This window comes from Macrotis lagotis, chromosome 8 (assembly GCF_037893015.1).
Source record: "Macrotis lagotis isolate mMagLag1 chromosome 8, bilby.v1.9.chrom.fasta, whole genome shotgun sequence".
NCBI lineage: Eukaryota > Metazoa > Chordata > Mammalia > Peramelemorphia > Peramelidae > Macrotis > Macrotis lagotis.
The window spans coordinates 17,731,523-17,751,929 of NC_133665.1; the positions used below are offsets into that span (position 1 = coordinate 17,731,523).

Below are 20,407 nucleotides of genomic sequence, written 5' to 3' on the forward strand. Positions count from 1 at the left end.
ATGTCTGAGGTATTAATAGATAACAGCCACCACAGTGTGGATTGGGTCATAAATTTAGATAGCATAAATCTCATAGGAGAGGTTTCTATGTGATGATGGTAAAAGGACAATGGAGAAAAAGGACAAGGAGTATTCTAACTGTCCCTAATAAGCAGTGTGAATGAGGGGTGTGAAAATGGACCCAGTTCTGGAAAAAGGCAGTGGGGAATCTGGTCAGTGAATAATGGAGGATGGAAGGAGTGAGAAAGGAAAAAGTTTAGGAAGAAAGCAAATTCATAGCTTAAGATGTAGAATTCCAGAAGAAAAAGTAAACAGAACTGCAATGGGACATTTCACAGAGACAGGCAGAGTTGAAGGGTATTAAGATGGATATGATGGAGCAACTGGGGATTGGGGAATGGGGTTTGTAATTCAGCAGCCTCAAGTTCAGAATCAGTGATATTGATAACGAATAAGGGGATGGGAACATTCTAACTTTGAGAACTGAGTTCAAGCAGAATATTGATAGTTATTGACAAGATCTTTGAGGGAGGAAGAGTGGTTAGACTATGTAAAGGTTGATTTTCATGGCAGGAAGTGTAGCCTGTGAAGTTCTAGGAAGTGGAAGGAGCAGGAACAGGTATGGGGAGACTAAACTGGAGGTAGTGTGGAAGGGGATTGGGTGGGAGGAGGAAGGAGCAGGAGGCCTGCTTCTGGACTGGAGAATTAAAACAGTCTTGTTCCTGGGATGAGGTGGATAGGGACTGGAAAAAATCCTCAGACTGCAGGGCACCCCCTCAAGAAGGTCTTGACCCCAGGTGGACAAAAACTAGAAAAGGTGGGGGTGGGAGTGGGAGGGGAAGGGGGTAAATGTCTGGATCTGAGCCTGGGGCAGAGAAACCGGGAAGCTTGAAGGCAGAGCAGGGTCTTGATCCTATATGGACTATCAGTCTCTGGCACTAGAGAAGGGCTTGGTCCAAGACAGATTTCACATAAATTTGAAGTCTAGAGAAGGCAGGATGAGGTCAGAGAACGGTCGATTGAAGGTCTAGCTTCAATTTGGGGTACATGAAGGAGAGTAATATGAAATAAAGTCAGGAAAGTATAATGCAGTCAGATGGTAATGGGTTTTGACTGCCAGGCTAAGGAGTTTGTATTAAGCAGTCATTTTTGCTCCAAGCAGGCTGATAGGGATTGTATTCCAGGGGGCTGGAAACTTATTTTAAAAATAAACAACTGCATTGAGCCAGTGCTAAGTCTTTAATGGGGCTGGTTTTATTCCTCATAATAAAGATTTACTACTGACTCAGGGAAAATTAGTAGGGATAAAGTTGTAAATTTCAAGTCCATACCAGGTGGGCTATTTGTTTAATGCTCACAAAAGCCCAAATTAGAACACATTAATTACTAATTTGGAAAACATCAAGAGGCTTCATTTGGTTTGAACCAAAAAACTCTCAAACCCAGCTAATGAAGCAGTCTTTTTTTTCCCCTTCCAACACAGAAAACTAATATTAATAATATTTGGTTTCAAATCAACTCCATGATCAGCTTCTATGATCAATCTCATTAGCTACAGTAACTGATGTAAGAGTGTTTTTTTTGTATTTTCAAAACTGCAATAAAACATAATATTGACAAAAAAGCATATTAAAAACACAAAATTGACATTTTTTCCCCTGAATTTTAACTTAAATTTCACAGATGGGCCTCTGAGTAGAGAAATGCCACGTGTCTAAAATGTAGGAGAGCCAAGAAAACAATGATCTCCCAGAATAAGAAAACTCATGGTCATCACTGAGGTACCTTAGTTAGTTCTACTACAGCAGGATCCCAGTCAGTAAGGAGGCTCAGAGTCAGGACAAGATGGAAGGAGACAAAAGCCAGTTATTGTGGAAAGAACATGTCTAAGGTATCAGAGGATATGATCTCCAAATGTGCTTCTGAGGCTTACATACTTGAGTGACATTGAGCAATAATTTGCTCTTGAGTTTCTTCACCTGTAAAATGAAGGATTGGATTAGATGGCCTCTGAGGTCCTTTTCACCTCTAGATCTAACTCCCTATGACCAACTTTATTTGGCATCCTGCCTCTCCTTTTGGAAGGACCTTTCCTGAAGGCATCCAGTGAAAGTGGTAATATCCTCACTGAACTTGGACATATCTCACTGAATTTAGATAAGCCCATACTACCAATTCTTATTTCCCCTCTAAAGTCCTCCCACATACTCCCCCCATTCCCACAATGGCCCCAAGCAAAATTGACTAGAAGACTGTATCCTTCTTAGAGTCATAGGATCACCAAATTGAATGGAACCTAAGAGATCATTAAGTCCATCCTTGTACCTGATGCAGAAATCTATTCCACACTAGTGTAGGTTAAGTGATCCTCCAATCTCCAACCTTTTTTGACAAAGAAAAATAAGGGTCCCAATAAGAAGAAACATTTAGTATTGGTTGTACTGAATGAAGATTATTGAAAGAGCTATTTCTTGTCCTGATGACAATAGATAAGGATCTGCTATCTTTCCCCCCTTAATCAGCATGCATTTATTTTTTAAAACAATATTTTATCTTTTTTCAAGTTAAAAGTAGAAAAATTGTTTTTTAGGTTTTTGCAAGGCAAACGGGGTTAAGTGGCTTGCCCAAGGCCACACAGCTAGGTAATTATTAAGTGTCTGAGACCAGATTTGAACCGAGGTACTCCTGACTCCAAGGCTGGTGCTTTATCCACTGCGCCACCTAGCCGACCCTAGAAAAATTTTTAGCATTCATTTTTTAAAAGATTTTGAGCTCAAAATTCTTTTCTTCCTTATGTTTCCTCCCTTTTCCATGTGATAGCAAGCAATTTGATACCGGTTATACATGTGCAATCATGCAAAACACATTCCCATATTAGTCATATGTAAAGGAAAACACAAATCAAAAATATATAAAAAATAAAGTAAAAAATAGTATACTTTAATCTGCATTTAGAATCCACTGGAAGTGGGTAGCATTTTTCATAAATCCTTCAGAATTGTCTTAGATCCTTGTATCACTGAGAATAGTTAAGTCATTCATAGTTGATCATCACACAATATTGTTACTCATGTACATTGTTCTCCTGGTTCTACTCATACACTTTGCATCAGTTCCTGTAAGTCATTACAGGTTTTTCTTTTTTCTTTTTTGGGTTTTTTTTTTTTGCACGGCAAATGGGGTTAAGTGGCTTGCCCAAGGCCACACAGCTAGGTAATTATTAAGGGTCTGAGGTTGGATTTGAACTCAAGTACTCCTGACTCCAGGGCTGGTGCTTTATCCACTGTGCCACTTAGCCGCCCCCATTACAGGTTTTTCTGAAAGTATCCTGCTCATCATTTCTTCTGGCACAATAGTATTCCAATATAATCATATATCATGACTTATTCATCCATTCCCCAATTGATGAACATCCCCTAAATTTCTAACTCTTTGCCACCACAAAAGACTTGCTATAAATATTTTTGTACACATAAGTCCATTTCCTTTTTTTTCTTTTCTTTTCTTTTCTTTTTTTTGGCAATGCAATGGACTTAAGTGGCTTGCCCAAGGCCACACAGTTAGGTAATTAAGTGTCTGAAGTCAGATTTGAACTCAGGTACTCCTGACTTCAGAACCAGTGCTCTATACACTGTGCCACCTAGCTGCCCCTGTCCTTTTCCTTTTTTCAAAAAACCTCTTTGGGATATAGACCTAGTAGTGAAATTGCTAGGTCAAAAAGGTATGCAATGTTTTGTGGCCCTTTGGGTATAATTCCAAATTTTTCTCCAGACTAGTAGGATCAATTTAGAACTTCATCAACTTATTTTTTTCCACATTCCCTTCAACATTTATCATTTTCTTTTTCTGCCATATTGTTTTTGTTGTTGTTATTAAATCATTTCAGTCATGTCCAAGTCTTCATGACCTCTCTTGGGGTTTTTGGAAGAAATACTGAAGTGTCTGCCATTTTCTTCTCCAGTTCATTTACAGATGAGGAAACTGAAGCAAATAATGTTAAGTGTCCCAGGGTCTCATAGCTGGGAAATATCTGAGGCCAAATTTGAATTAAGAAGATGAGTCTTCCTGACTCTAAGTAGGAATGGGGTAGTATCTCAGAGTTGTTTTAATCTGCATTTCTCTAATCAATAATGATTTAGAGCATTTTTTCATATGACTAAATATAGCTTTGATTTCTTTACCTAAAAACTGTCTTCATATCTTTGACCAAATATTTATCAGTTGAGGAATGACTTGTAGTCATTTAAATTTGATTTAGTTTTCTATATGAGAAATGAGGTCTTTATCAGAGAAACTTATTGTAAATTCCTCACCCTACTCCCAAGATTTTTGCTTTCCTTCTAATCTTGGTTTCTTGGTTTTGTTTGTGCAAAAGCTTCTAAATTTAATATAATCAGAATTGTCCATCTTTCTTCCCATAATGTTCTTTAATCTCTTGTTTAGACATAAATTATTCCCTTAACCAAGATCTGACAGATAAACTATTACAGGATCCCCTAATTTTTATGTATATATCACCGTCTATTTGTAAATCATGTATTCATTTTGATCTTATCTTGATCTATAATGTGTGATATTATTCTCTACCTAGTTTCTGCCAAACAGCTTTCCAGTTTTCTTAGGAGTTTTTGGTCAAATAATGAATTCTTGTCCTGAAAGTTGGGGTCTTTGCCATTTATCAAATGCCAAGTTACTATGGTCATTTACTACTGTGTATTGTGTATCCAATCTATTTCACTAATTTACCACTTTATCTCTTAGATTATTTGATTGTCACTGTGCTTAGAAAGGTAAAAACTATCCCTGCCCTCAAAGATCTTATTCTTATGAGGGAGATAATATAAACACACACACACACACACACATACACAGGTACATATACACATACATACACAAATATACATACATATACATACATATGTGTGTATAAGAGCTATTAAATGATCTGGAGAAAAAAAATGGAAAACCATTTCAGTATTCTTTTTCAAGAAATCCCCAAATGGGGTTGTCATAAATAGGCTTGACTGGGGAATTTGTAGAGATGCTGGGGTGTGCGATTCATTTTGATTATGGTTGAGAAGTCAGTAGGGCATCAAGGGGAGAGCTGTCTAACATACAGTTGAAGATGAATATAAGTTCATTGAGAAGAGGGGCTATTAAATGAGCTGGAGAAGAAAATGGCAAACGATTCCACTATTCTTTTCCAAGAAATCCCCAAATGGAGTCATAAAGAAACAAACATGACTAAAAAATGACTAAATAACAAAAGATATTGAGCCTGGAGAAGAAAAGACTTTGGGACAAGTGTATGGAAAACAACAATTATTTTCAAGTATTTGAAGGACTGGTACAAGTATGAGAGATTAGATTTATTCTATTTGACTTCAGAGTGAATTAGAAACAATAGTGCAAGTTACAAAGAGACAAATTGAGTTTGGCTTCCTTCTAGCTTCTTCTGCTCTAGTCATTTTCAGATGACTGAATGATTATTTGTCAAGTTTTAGGGAAGATCCTTTTCAGGTATAGGTTGTACTAGATGACACTGAAAGATATCCCTCCAACACTGAAATACTGTGAATACAAATACTTCAAAGGATCCATTTTGGCACTAGTCTTGCTATTACCTAATTAGCAGTAAGTTTTAGCAGTGAATTCCCCTTCCCTTCCCTTCCCTTTCCCTTTCCTCTTTCCTTTCCTTTCCTTTCCTTTCCTTTCCTTTCCTTTCCTTTCCTTTCCTTTCCTTTCCTTTCCTTTCCTTTCCTTTCCTTTCCTTTCCTTTCCTTTCCTTTCCTTTCCTTTCCTTTCCTTTCCTTTCCTTTCCTTTCCTTTCCTTCCCTTCCCTTTCCTTCCCTTCCCTTTCCTTCCCTTCCCTTCCCTTCCCTTCCCTTCCCTTCCCTTCCCTTCCCTTCCCTTCCCTTCCCTTCCCTTCCCTTCCCTTCCCTTCCCTTCCCTTCCCTTCCTTTCCTTTCCTTCCTTCTTTTCTTTTTACATTTAAGCAGGAAGCCTAGTCTACTGATGTGTAAGGCATTGCAATTAAAATTCCTCAAAGGTGTACCAGTGTCACATTGTAGTCCTTTCCTTCCCACCCTGCTTCTACGAAGCAAACACCTCTGTTAGAATCATTACAGACCTTCTCATCTAGAGTCTGAGCTGCAGTAATAAAACCTATACAGGAGTAGAAGAAAATCAGGGTGCTAAAAGTAGTAAGAATATATGTTTTCTTCATTTCTAAATGCTATAATCCACATTCAAGGGTACAATGAGCTTGTTGTGTCTTTTTGAATAATTGGGGTCACTGAAAGGGGATGAGATATCTAATTAAGAGCTGATTAAATGAAAACCATGGAAACCAAAGACTCCCACAGAATAGCAGGCAGTGTGATGAGGTAATGGGTACCAGAGTTGCCCCAAACAACTCCCACTGATCCTATAGTCACTAACTGAAATTATTCAGGTCAAAACATTCCCAATGGTTTGTTTAGTTTATTTGTTTGTTTTTCTCTCTTTCTGGACCTGCAAATAGGATAATTCCAGGTACTTTTGTGAGTAATAACCGCTTATTTAAGAGATCATGAAACCTTGCAAAGACCTCCTTTCCTTCTTGCCCATTCAAATCAATTCAGTTTGCATCTGCAATGTGTAAGGCACTATGCTAGGAGCTGGGAATATAAAGTAAAAAATATATTAATGAGTTCCTCCCCCTAGGGAGCTCATGTTCCACTGATGCATCTCAAGATCTTGAGCCTATGGTGGGCACAATAACTAATCAAGTCAGGGATCTGAGCTGTTGAGCTAGCTGAGTGATGCAAACACCAAGTCCTAATAGAGAGGACAATGGGCAGCTAGGTGGGGTAGTGGATAAATCACCGGCCTTGGAGTCAGGAGTAACAGGGTTCAGACACTTAATAATTACCTAGCTGTGTGGCCTTGGGCAAGCCACTTAACTCCATTTGCCTTGCAAAAAAAAACCTTTAAAAAAAAGAGAGAGAGGACAAGACCTAGCAAGTATCAGCAGTTGAATCTTCCTGTGCATGTTGATTTGGAGTCTACTAGGTTCTTGTTGCTCTATATCACCCTACCTGGATAACATTGGAAAAGGATAATACTTTGAACAGCAAAGTACTTTCTAAGACTGGAGGCAAAGGAAAGAGTTGGGCAGTCAGGCAGGCCCAGAGCAATAGGGAAACCATATGCAAGCAATTGCCTTGGGCAATTTTGGGAGGCTGTCACAAGGAAGAGGGAAGTACCCACCCCCCTGAAGATCATCAGGCAGCTTCCAATCTAATTCAAACAAATTTGATTAGCATTGTTTAAGTGTCTATTAGGTATAAGATTGTGCTAAGTGCTGGGGATACAAAGGCAAAATTAAAACCTATCTCTTCCCTCAAGAAACTTATATTCTATTGTGGAAATATAATTTGTAAACAGGCGGGTATATATATTTGATAATTTGAGGAAGGGGAGATGCCACTAACAACTAAAGGCAGATAAGACAACACTTCCCATAGGAAAGTACTTGAGCTGAGTTTTAAGGATAGCTAAGCATTCTAAGAGACAAAGGTGAAGGGGGAGGGGAATTCCAGGTACTGAGGACAACCTATTCAAAAGCAAATAAGCCCGAGACAGAAGAGTAAAGGGTTAGCGGAAGGATAGAATCAAATTCTAAAAGGTTTTAAATGCCAAGGTAAATTGTTTGTATTTTATTAATAATGTTGTTTGTCCTTCATTTTCAAAGACCACAAGAGCAGGGAGGTGATAAGGTGACAAGCATATGAATTGGATTTGAGTAAGGGGGTGCTGTGCTAAATCATCAGCATCACTTTTTCCTCCAAAGTCATCTAGTCCATAGGTCTGATATGAATCTGGATGACTGGAGATGGCTCTGGATGAGAGACAGTCAGAGTTAAGTGATTTGCTCAAGGTCACATAGCTAGTAAGAGTCAAATGTCCAAGGCAGATTCAAATTCCTGTCCTCCTAATTCTAAGGGCAGTGCTCTCTCTATCCACTGCGCCACCTTGCTGCCCGGTAGCCATTAAAAACTCTTGAGCAGGGAAAAGTGTTGTCAGACTTTTGATTAAGGAAGATTCTTTTAGTAGACAAGTAGACAATAGATGGGGAGAGCCTGGAAGTGGGGAATCTCTTTAAGAGGCTGTTTACAATAGTTAAAGCAAAAGAAGTAAAGACCTGAATTGAGGCTGTGAGTGCAAAGAAGTCCAACTTGAAAGGAGTTGTGGAGGTAAATCAGACAAAATTTGGCAACTGATTGGATACAGCAAATGATGGAGAAGAATGATTTGAATACAAAGATTGAAAACCTGGATACCGAAAGAAAGATGCCATCATGAAAATCCGAAAGTTTGACTAGGCATGATTGGGAAATTTGGAGAGGTGCTGAGATAAGAGATTCATTTTGATTGTGATTGAGTAGTCAGTGAGGTATCAAGGGGCAGGGGGCTTCAAACATGCAGTTTAAAATAAATAAAAGCTCCCTGAGAAGAGGGGGTTGTTAGATTTTCTAAACTTTGAGTTTTCAGTATGTAGCATAATGCCTAAAATATTGTAGATGCTTAATAAATATGTTGTGATTGACTGATTAATTGATGAAGGACTGGAGCCTAAGAAAGAGATTAAGGCAGGATGTATAGATCTGATACTCATCTTCAAAAATAATGAACCTTTGTAAAAGAGTGGATGGGATGACTAAGTGGTACAATAAATAGAGCACTGGGTTGGGAATCAGGAAGATTCATCTTCAAATCTGACCTACTAACTGTATGACACTGGGCAAGTCATATAACACTGATTGCCTCAATTCTTCATCTGTAAAAAGAGCATTCAAAGTATTAACTGTATGCCTCAGGCAAATCATTTAACTTCTTTAAGCCTCAGTTTCTTTATCTCCAAAATAGGGCTATTAACATCTATCTTTCAAAGTTGTAAACATCAAATGAAATAATATGTGTAACATCCATCATACACCTTCATCATTAAACAAATGCTAACTCTTTATTATTATTATTATTATTATTATTATTATTATCTAGCAAGAGGCATCATTATTAAAAATATTTTTCTAGTACATCAAAGTTCATGAAGTATTTTTCCTTACAAAATTCTGTGTGAAAGAAAATATATTATTGTATTTATAGTTCTTGGAACTGAGACTCTTATTCTCTAATTTTGCTATTGTTTAGTCATGTCTGACTCTTCATGACCACATTTGGGGTTTTCTTGATAGATTCCAGAGTGGCTTGCCATTTTTTTCTCCAATTCATTTACAGATGAGAAAACTGAAGCAAAAAGGGTTAAGTGACTTGCTGAGTGTCATATAGCTAATGAGTATCTGAGGCCAGATTTGAACTCATGAAGAAGAGTTTTCCTGACTCAAAGCTCAGCACTCTATCCACTGCTTCACCTAAGTGCCCCTACAATCCTCCATGGTCAAAGATATGAAGAGAAAATAAATAAATGAAAGTTATCACTAATAATATAGAAAAAAAGAAAAATATAAATCAAAACAACCCTAAGATTCCATCTAACAGTCAACAGATTGGCATAGATGAGCCAAGAAAGTGAAAATGGCTATGGAAGAAGAGGCCCATAATTGCCCTGGTTGTAGATTTCCACTCTGGAAATCAATTTGAAACTACATCCCAAAAAATGAACCAAACTATACTAACCTTTTGATCCAGTTTATGTACTACCTCCGTTGAAATCAAGAACAGAAGTAAAGAAACCATCAGTACAAAAATATTTATAGCAGTATTTTTTATTCAAGCAAAGAAGTGAAAACAAAATGTGTTTAAATACTGGAAAATGGCTTGGTATATTGTAGTATATAAATACAATGGGATTTTTTAATACCCTAAGAAATGAAAAACATGAAAAATTCAGAGAAACAGGGAAAGACATATGAATTAGTTCAGAGTGAAATGAGTTTTCAGAATTAAAACAATTTGCATGATGAGGTCAATAATGTGAGGAGAAATAACAAAGTTTGGTTAAATTAGTAACCAATCATGATTTCAAAAGATTGATAATAAAGTATTTTTCCTACTTCTTTATAGAAAAGCTATGGACTAGAGGTATAGAATCAGATATACATTCTCATATATGGACAATATCTAGATTTGTTTTGCTGGGAATTAGAGTCCTTTAAGTCCTGTCTCTATTACTAACTAGCTATATGACTTTCTTATCTAAAAGGAGTAATAATATACTATTTATCTATCCCATGGGGTTGTGAGGAATCATTTTGTAAATCTTCAAGTAGTTAATTAATGGTATGGATTCATGTGGGAAAAGGAATATGCCCACCTAGAACATGCCCATTAGTGTTGCTTAAGAACTAGGAGCGAAATTATGAGTCTTCCCTTCTATTCCTCTGCTTAGGTATAAAACATGTTACACTATTTGCAAATAAGTTGATGTATTCACTTATTGATGTAACAAATCTTGTGTTTCTCTGTGTAATGAGTCTTAATGAGAATCAAAATAATTTAACCAGTGGAAAATATGATTGATTTAAATCAGTGCTGGTACTTGGTCTTGTTTGTTGACTAGTAAAGATGTCAAGTCACAAAAATAAATATTTAGTAGTGAAAACAAATGGATGGCACCCAGAAAAAGAGGAAAATTGAAATGTTACCCTTGATGCTAATAAACACACACCATTCATTTTTCTCTTAACATCATCAGACTGGTACTATTTAAAAATGGTTAATGGCTTGTTTCAAGGAATTTGCAACCTCTGAATCAGCTGATGCCTATGAAAAACATAGCTACAAAGGTTGCACATTTATACAAACTGATCCTAGAAGGCACTCTGCCCCAAGCATACTCTGACTTTAGGAAGTTCATAAGTTTTAGTTTTGATTTGACTATCACTATCACCCATCCATACTGAGATCTCGTATTTTCATATCAAGTCAGAAAATTCTTTTGAGGGTCTGAATTGCTCCAAGGTAAAACTAACTAAAAATGTATAAAAATGTACAAGAATTATAGTATATACATCATTAAGTTCGAGTCACATGTTAAGGCAGAGAAGTAGCATGGGATCTTCAAGCAACCCAGAATTTAAAGGAATTACAGGTACATAAGAAGATAGATTTCCCCCCCCCCCTCCTCAGCTTTACACTTATTCCTTATTCTAAATAAATCCAAATGACATCCATGCCAGTGGACTCCTGTCACACATTTCTGATTCAGGATACTAGGATGTTAGTATGCAGATACCGTATCAGGCCCCTGTTGTGTTGCTGTTAGTAAAAGGATATTAAGACTCCTTATTGTTTCCCAAGGAAAGTAAGTAACTTCTACTCTGCTATTAAGATAGAGGAGGGGTATTGATGATGATGATAATAATAATGAAATCATTTAATTTCTTATAGTTTTATCTTCCTCATATGTAGAATGGAGACATATGCCTATAAACCTATGTCACAAGGTGGTTGTGAGACTCAAATAAAATGGAGGCAAAGCATCTTACAAATTTTAAAATATATGCTGATTTTTATTTTTAAAGTTAATAGCCCAGTCTCAGCTATGCATTTTCATTTGGGTCCAAGGTAGAGAAGAAAAGGAAGGCATCCTTAATCAATGATAACAATAACTCAGATTTTTTGGATGGTTTATAGTCCAATTGCTTTGTAGTCCTAAATGCTTTACCTACATTATTCTTATTTGATTTTCTTAATTACCTCTTGAGGCATAGATTTAAAAAGTTCCCATTTTATAGATGAAGAAATTAGGCTTATAGAGATGTAGTGACTTGCTCAAAATCATATGGATACTAAGTGAGTTCCAAGATTGAAATTTTGATAATTCAATTCCAAATCCAGTGTACAAATTCTTTAGTGCATAGGATTCCTGGCGAGGAATTTTCTCCATCAATAAAGATCTGGGGCACTGGGAAATTAAGGGACTTGCCCCAGGCTTCTCAGAGGTACAAATTAGTGATTTAGTCTACAACTTACTATACTTTGCTGCCTCTCCAACATCAGACCATCATTACATCATTAGTAATTGAGCTACTAACAAAAATGATAACTTAGATGATAATTAAATGAGGTCTGAGCGGTCCACTTTGACATTTGCCCTTAGGACATGTTTCATACAAAAGTATTGAAATTTTAATCTTAATCAGCCAAAAAAAAGGATCCTAGGATTTTAAATTAGAGGGAGAATAAGATGACTTTTCTTAAATAAAAGTCTAAATATCTTTCCTCTTCTCAATATGTTTTAAATGAGTCATGGACAGTATCTGAGTTACTAATTTTTCATGTTATATGAAGATCTAAGAATCAGGCTTCAGAAATGAGGATGGAAATATTTCATTGCTAAAGTAGATCAATCAATCAAACCACTATCTTTAGAATACTTTCTGTGGATTTGGAGCAACAGATGATACAGATGATAAGAAATGTTGTCTCTACCTTCAAAGACCTTACAAGCTAGTAGAGTAGATAAGATCATTACTCAGACAGAAAATGTTAGAATATTAGGGGAAAAAGATAATATACAATTAGATATTCAATTGTATAGTACATAGTATGGAGTTTGGTGGAAAGTGATTTCAAAGAGAGCTGGAATTGTTATGGAAGTTTCATACATTTGAGCAGGAAGAAATGAAAAGGCATCCTGGTGAAGGAATCCACTTGAGTGAAGGCACCTTGGTGTGAAATGAGATGACTAACTTTGTGGGATAGTGAGATCAATCTGGCTAGATTAGAGGGAAACAGGAAATAAGATTAGAGACCAGATAAATGGAGGTAGATTATGGGAACCTTGAAAATCAAGCCAAATGTATACCAGATGTAGTAAATTAGGAATCAGAAGGCTTTAGGTTTTATTATTAGTATTATTAGCAAAACCAATTCTCTTGCCCATTATCAGAGGTCACCAAAGTTCACTCAAGGACTTCTTGATAATATTAGTAACTCTTTTCAAAGTCAACCACTCTTTTAATTGTCCCCCCTTTCCTCAAACAATAAAACAGAGAGAGAAATGTCTTTCAAAAGTTGAATTCAAAAACCTAAACTGAATCCTTAAAATTCTGAGAGTTGGCTTCAGGTATCACCATAGAAAACATAGATAAAAGTGGACATGTTCTTTGATATATTTTGCAATATGTCTTCTAAACAAATAGCTTGGGTTTAATGTTTATACTATTCCCATTTTTAGCATTGGTTTAATTAAGCTTCTTCCCCACCTCCTTGGAACTTTTTGAGTTTCAAGATTTCATTCTACTTTTAATTGACCTTTGCTGGAAAGATATTAACAGACTCATTACATGGAAGTGCATTTCTAATAGTGATGTCAATAATTTCAGGCAAAAAAAAACAATTGGAAGGCCTTGTGTTATAAGTTTTTCAAAAATATATATTTGACTTTTATCTTCTATGGCTTCATAAGAGGAGGCAATGTGATATAATGGGTAGAAGACCTAGGTTTGGATATCCCTTTGTCACTAATCATGTGATCTTGGACTCAGTTTCCTTATTTGTAAAATGAAGGTCCCTTCCAGTTCTAAATCTATTTTCCTATGAACATTCATCTATTTGAGTTTGCTAATTTCTATAAACTCCTCTCAAAGAATTAATTCAGTGGAAACATCTTTGATAATGTAGGACTAACCCCTACATATCATTAAACTTTGTTATAATAATCATTTACTATATGGAATTATGATGAGGAAATATGAATTGACATTAAGTAATCTGTGTAATGACATACCTTGTGCTTTGACAGGGTTCTACTGCATTTCATATCAAATAAAATTAATGATGACATTATCTTCAATTAAAAGCAGATGTCTAATATAACATATGGGAAATGAAGCAACAGATCTGTGGATGTTAACAATGCCCATTTAAAAATTGAACATAAAACAGACAATTATAATAGAATCAAAAATTATTAATAGGCTGTAAATATATCTTCTAACTTACAAAATGTCACCGTTTGTATTTTATTATCATGAAGAGGCATATTTTCAACTGGATTATAACAAAATTACCACAGCTTATTTCAAAAGAAATATTTAATGCAAGGTTTTTTTTAGAAAATTAAATACATTTGTTTAAAAATTCTATTATTGTAAACCATAACAGAAGAGGGGTTAAATAATACTACACATTCCAGTACATAAATGCATATCTGTATGCCTTATATACATACATACACACTACTTTAGAATGAAAATGATTTTTCTTACCATTGACATTCAGCTAACAAGAGCACAATCAACAGATAACCCTGGCTTGGCCAACTGCCTGCAGGTTTGGGCCCAGACCAATGATAATCTTCTCCTATTGCACTCAATAATCAACACTCCTTGGGATTTATTCTTTTCAAACTGATGCTTTTTTAAAACTACTCTCTTCTATGTGGCTGCCTGAGGAGTTAGGCAATATTTACTATTCAAGGAATAATTCCAGTGATGGCTAATCTATTGATGCATAGGTGAATAAATTCTTTCCAAGAATAATTCTAGCTAATGAGAATATTCATGAGGCAATTTTGTTTTGCAGAAATTCATGTTAAGAGTTTTCACTTTTCTTCAGCTGTCAGCCACTCTGACTGCCTCTCTAGAAGTTGCCATTTCTGACTCTATGTCATCCTGGTACTCCAGAGTACTTCACTTTCATGAATTCTGTTCACCCCACCCAAATTTGATTTTTCCAAAGTGAACCTGGAACAACAGGCTTTCTATTCTGTTCATGCAGATAGGAAGCAAAGACTAATGAAATTCAAAGAAAATACACCACAAGGTGGCTGGATATGACCAAGATAGTGGTTTTACAAACATGATAAAATATTAAAAATTCTAATGAAAGTTGAAAGGTCTAAGCACAGGTCCTTTGAAGAACTACTAATCTAACCATTTCAGACAATAGCTCTGTTTAAACAAGCTCCTAGACCAATCATTTGTTAATTGTATTAATTGTTTTGGATTCTTGCTTTTTAAAACAATGATTCAAAAAGTGATTGGATTGCTTGGAAAGTTGTTCCTTTTGGTTGTTAAGTGAAATCTAAAAACTTCCATTTTTTGGCATTATTCCAAAATAAGTCCATATAGCAGACTTTAAAGATGTCAGAGATTGACATTTGTCTATAATAGTGCACTTATTATGGAGGTAATTGGCAATAACTGCCACTAAGGACATTAAAATTATATGTATTTAAATAAGATTGGGAAGAATATAACTTAGTAGCCCCTCCCCATTCCCCTTCAAAAAAAAACCTCAAAACACCAGTTCTACACTTTATACATTCATTCCTATTGATACATTAACTGATATTTTGTTTTAGAAATATAATCAAGATCATATGCTATGGAAACATAAAATGAACTTTTTGGCACAGAAATGTTAGATAAAATATACAGTGCTACAATTGTGCAAAAATAGAAGTGAGCAAAATTTGGAAAAGCAAACATTTAATGTTAAGTTTAATGAAACAATACACAATATTTTGAAAAGTGTTAATTACAATAGATTTTGTTGAGAATGAAAATGCATATTTCCTGGAAGCTTCTCTAGCTCTGGAGGAACAAGACCATGATGATGGCTGAAAGATCTAAACATGAATAAGAGAGTAATGGGAGAGGAGATGCAACAATTCAAAATGAAACATGAAGACAGTTCTGGGGGTGCTGAGCAACTTTAAAAGCCCTATGAGTGGAACTCAGGGAATAAAGCTTTAGCAGAAGACTGCTTGTGTCAATTTTCAAAGAGCCATTAAAGTGAGTCCCAATTTCACAAGTTTTCCAAAGATTTCTGACTAGATTTGCCAATTGCCAAGGTGTATTACATTAATAGTTGAGTTTGTTTTATGGAGGTGAGGAAAGAATGGACACAGTGGCAGAAAATTCCCTTCCCTGAAAAGTGCATATCAACATCACTACGACCAAAGGCCTAATTGTCAAAGAGTGAGTGGTAGGATGGAGTTTCCTATGTATTGAAATTAATTCCAAGAGGAATAATGCTCATGCCATTACTATTGGCTACAAGTTTACAGTAACTTTTTAAAATATCACAGAAAGGGAATTGCACCCATATGCTAAAAGTAATGATTAAAAAGCTGAGCAAATTCACCTAAAGTTGTTGGTCAATGAGAAATCAAGCAAAGGAATCTGGGAGACTGTTCCTTTACTATAAGGATATGGCTAATTTATATGAAGAATTTTTTTATTCTTTAAGTAATTCCTGAAATGTGTGCCCTCTATAGTTTGGGGCAAAGAAACTGAGAGAAGGAGAATATTAACACAACACAAGTTTGGGAATGTGGACATTCTCATGGGGCTAGCTTGGGGACCAGCTAGTTGGGTCTAGCCTCAAGTCTACCTTCAAGACAGAATTCAGTGCTAGCAAGGCTGAAGAACTCACTTTTCACCCCTTTGGCATTTCAAAGGTAATAAAATTGAATTCTAGGGTCTCTCTGGATAGAACAATTCTACCCAAGTAGGAGAATAAAACAATCTGAATAACCCCAAGCTTCCATTTTGCTTTGTACATGACATTTCTGTGTAAAGAAATGGGACTCTTCAGGAAGGCATTTTTGTTTTGTTCAGTTTTGTCAGAGAATATTCATCAGTGTCCACAATACTTACTCTTGTCCCAAGGCCTGGTGACTAAATCATAATAATAATAACAATAATAGTATATTTATAAATTTGATCTGTGTAAACCAATTAGGATTAATTTACAATATGCATGTGTGTATGTGCAAACATACACAAATATAGAACTAAAAAATTCCCAATAAAATTTGCTCTAGTGTTGTAATTGGTCATGCATAAGGATTCATTTTAATAAAGTTGCAATCTATGGAATTATGTCAAACTTCCTATAATTATGCCTTACTTCCAAATATTTGTCAATATTAATTCTCTCTCCATGATTTATGCTTTTAGACTGTAGAAGATGATAACATTTGTTTACACTGTTTTGTAAACAAAAACTTAAATTTGACTGTCCTAGTTATTATCAACCCATCTAACAACAAGAAAGTTGATAGCTTTGTCAAGTTAAGCCTTTTTTACCAATTTATTATTCTTATTGTGAACAAAGTTGGTGCTATTGTGTGTGTGTGTGTGTTTCCCTAAATAGTAGAGTTGCTTTATATTGATGCAGAGAACATTTGTCTGGCAATAACAAAAATGATCTCCCTATAGATGATATTTTTAGAAACTGTGGCCAAGAAGGCCTGCTAGTATTGATGATAACAATAATAATAATAATATTAATAACTTTAGGTACATAGGTTATGTTGTGATGTAGCTTATTCAATTAAATGAAAACTGAATAAGATTGACAATAATTGGCCCTAATCATGCCCTGGATTGCTTTTACTAAATCAGGCAACCCATAAATCATATTTTTCTTATCGAGTATGAATAAAATATGCTATTCAGTACAGTATTAACATTCTTTCCATAAATTCTTGAATTCCTTTGAATTAAAGATTAATGTGTTAGAGGGTCAACCTTGAAGAGTCCACAGTTTTTCTATTGAGCCCAAGGTAGAGAGAGCAAAAGATATGCTTAAACTATCTCTTTTCAGAATATTTCCAATTTATAATTCTCTTCAACGGGGAATTTGTTTTTTTTTTTTTTTAAGGTTTTTGCAAGGCAAATGGGGTTAAGTGGCTTGCCCAAGGCCACACAGCTAGATAATTATTAAGTGTCTGAGACCGGATTTGAACCCAGGTACACCTGACTCCAGGGCCGGTGCTTTATCCACTGCGCCACCTAACCAGCCCCAAGGAATTTGTTCTTAACAAGTTTGGGTAATGCTGCTCATAACAACCCTAAAATAATTACTGATATTTCATCCCTATTGTCCTGAACAAAGAACTGTAAAGATGACTGCCTTGGAAGGACCTGGGAGAAATGAAGTGGAGGGATGTTCTTTTATATTAAAAAAATACAACTTTTTGTTTTTATTTTATATTTCAATTAATAAGCATTTATTTTCTCTCCTTCCCAATTCCCTAAGATATTTCTTCTATAAGAGATGACACTGTAACTCGTCTATATTTTCTACAGATTCTGGCATGTTAAATGTTCTCAGATTAGTTTTAGCCATCTGTTCAATAGAATAGATATGACCATCTATCAATGGATAGTAAAAAGAATATTAACTCTGTCTTTAGAACTGTCCAACATAGCTTATCTGAACCTTACATATATATATATATATATATATATATATATATATGTATAACAGGACTTCCATAAAATTCCTTCCTTCCTTTCTTTTTCTTTGTTACATACATGATTAATAGCTACTCACAACATAGATAGACCCCTGCATCAGAGAAAGATGACAGGGGAAGCAGTAAACCTATTGGCTCTAATATTGGAATTGTTTTGGGGAGGGAAGGACATGAGTTTTATGACATCAGGTTCTAAAGTGTCATGAGCATGCTTATGATCTGTGTGACCAGTATGCATAAACTCATGTTTTAGCTTTGTTGCTTTAGAAATCTATTGATTCTATTCCTATCTGCCCCATTTTCTTACAATTTACCCAACCTCAATTGAGGCAATGGGTGAGAAAATAATGAAGTGTTAAGTGAATTGATAATTGCAGTGCATTATACATGATTCCAAAGTTAAGGCTGTCTGTAGTTGCTGTAATTTTTGTGTCACGTGTGCCTTTGAGCTAAAATTAGCAGAGGACAATCTGTACACTAAAGATGATTCCAGAATTTCTCCATGATCTTGAAACAAACAATTGGAAGCTAATAGGCAGAGCAAGTGCAGTTTGGAACCCTAATGTTTTCCTCTGGGTCATCAAGTGAATGATTTTTTAAAGAATTTAAAAATGGCAAGAGAGGGGGGGGGGAAATCATTCAGTGATTAGTGAACTAAAAAAGAACAGTGGTTTTTAAAATATAGGCAACATGTGTAATTTTTTCCCCCCATTTAGCATTTATCTGTCTTGGCTCCTTGTGCTCCTTGGTGATGGTAAGATTTTCTTAGTGGGGGACAATTATGGTGAGAAGTTTGAAGAAGATGAACACAGATTTACAATGTAAACAAATTTTGTCAACATTCCACCCAAAATAAGAAAAAAAAACAATTTGTCATTCTACATTTAGGTTTCTATGAGTATTTTAGCCACTGGACTTTTCTGAGATATTGATTCTTAAGCATTTCAAAGTAGAGTTTCTGAATAAAAACTTCAATTTTTTTTAACAGAGAAAAATTTCAAAATAATCAGAAACAAGGTATAGAGGTACAGGATCACTTTGGCTGTTAAACTTTCCCTCTTTATTTAACATATATATTGGAGGCTAGATGTTCAAAACAACCTTCCATACAGAACTGGGGACAAATATTCCTATGAGACTGGCAATTTAAAAATCCTGGTGTTACTGATAAGTGGCCCCTGGGGCTCTCTTGCTACAGATATTGGTGGGTAATTGAGACAATATTTTGTTTCCAGGACAGGGATAAATGTATGCTCTCTATTTCTTCCCTTTCTCTTTCTTTCTCCCTCCCACCCCCAACCCCATTTCCTCCTCCTTGTCTATCTGTTCTTCCCAAGTTCTAAAATCAGAAAGCTGAAGGTAAAGTAATCTACTGGTACAAGTGTTTTTAAAATATTAATTAAATCTAAGCTTTAATTTCTTCTCTAATATTTTAATTCATCCTTGTGTGAATCATTCAAATGGAGGGTTCCAATAATCATTACTTCATCTCAGTCCCTTTCTCTATCCAGGACAATAATAAAACAATCCCAAATAACTATTTTTTTAAATTATGGAGGAAAGAGGCCCAATATGCCCCCTGGGAAATACAAAGAAAGAGCCTCTTTGAACAAGTGGAGGTTTCTCCTAATCTTACGACCTGGCACATACTAGACACTTAATAAAAGTTTATTGACTGATCGACTACAGTTCAAACTGGCTACTGAGTGCAGTGCTAATTTTTTAATAATCATCACAGCCATATTTTTACATGATTATTACACTTCCTATTGATGTTTTCTCTATCAGTACCCTAAAACCATTCATCATTCTTCACAATCTGTTTTCCAGATCATCTGTTCTCCTGGGTCATCTCTAATTTCTGAAACTTCCTACTTAAGACTGATCTCAGTGGGAGGATCATCTCATGATTTTGTTAGGATGTACTGAGTTTCTCCTTGTGTATTTTGGCATCACATTAACTTGAGAACATTATGAAGCTTTCTCACTTAAGTACAGAGCACCATGACCCAAAGTTATGTTTAGTTGATGGAGGTTACATTTTCTTGCTTTTGGTCCTTTTTCCTAACTCTTGAGGTCATATATGAAATTCTAAGCAGTCTTCCCAAGTTCCAGGTAGCTGATAATCAAGCTGGAGTTAATGTCCCTTCTCCCTAATCCAACAGCTAATTGAATGTTCCAATG

At 35.6% G+C, this 20,407-nt stretch overlaps 1 protein-coding gene across 3 annotated transcripts in view; it reads right to left on the reverse strand.

Moving 5' to 3' along the window:
• Positions 1-20,407, reverse strand: part of SNX29 (sorting nexin 29) — a 718,720-nt gene that overhangs the window by 71,046 nt on the left and 627,267 nt on the right. The gene's annotated exons all lie outside the window — the stretch shown is intronic.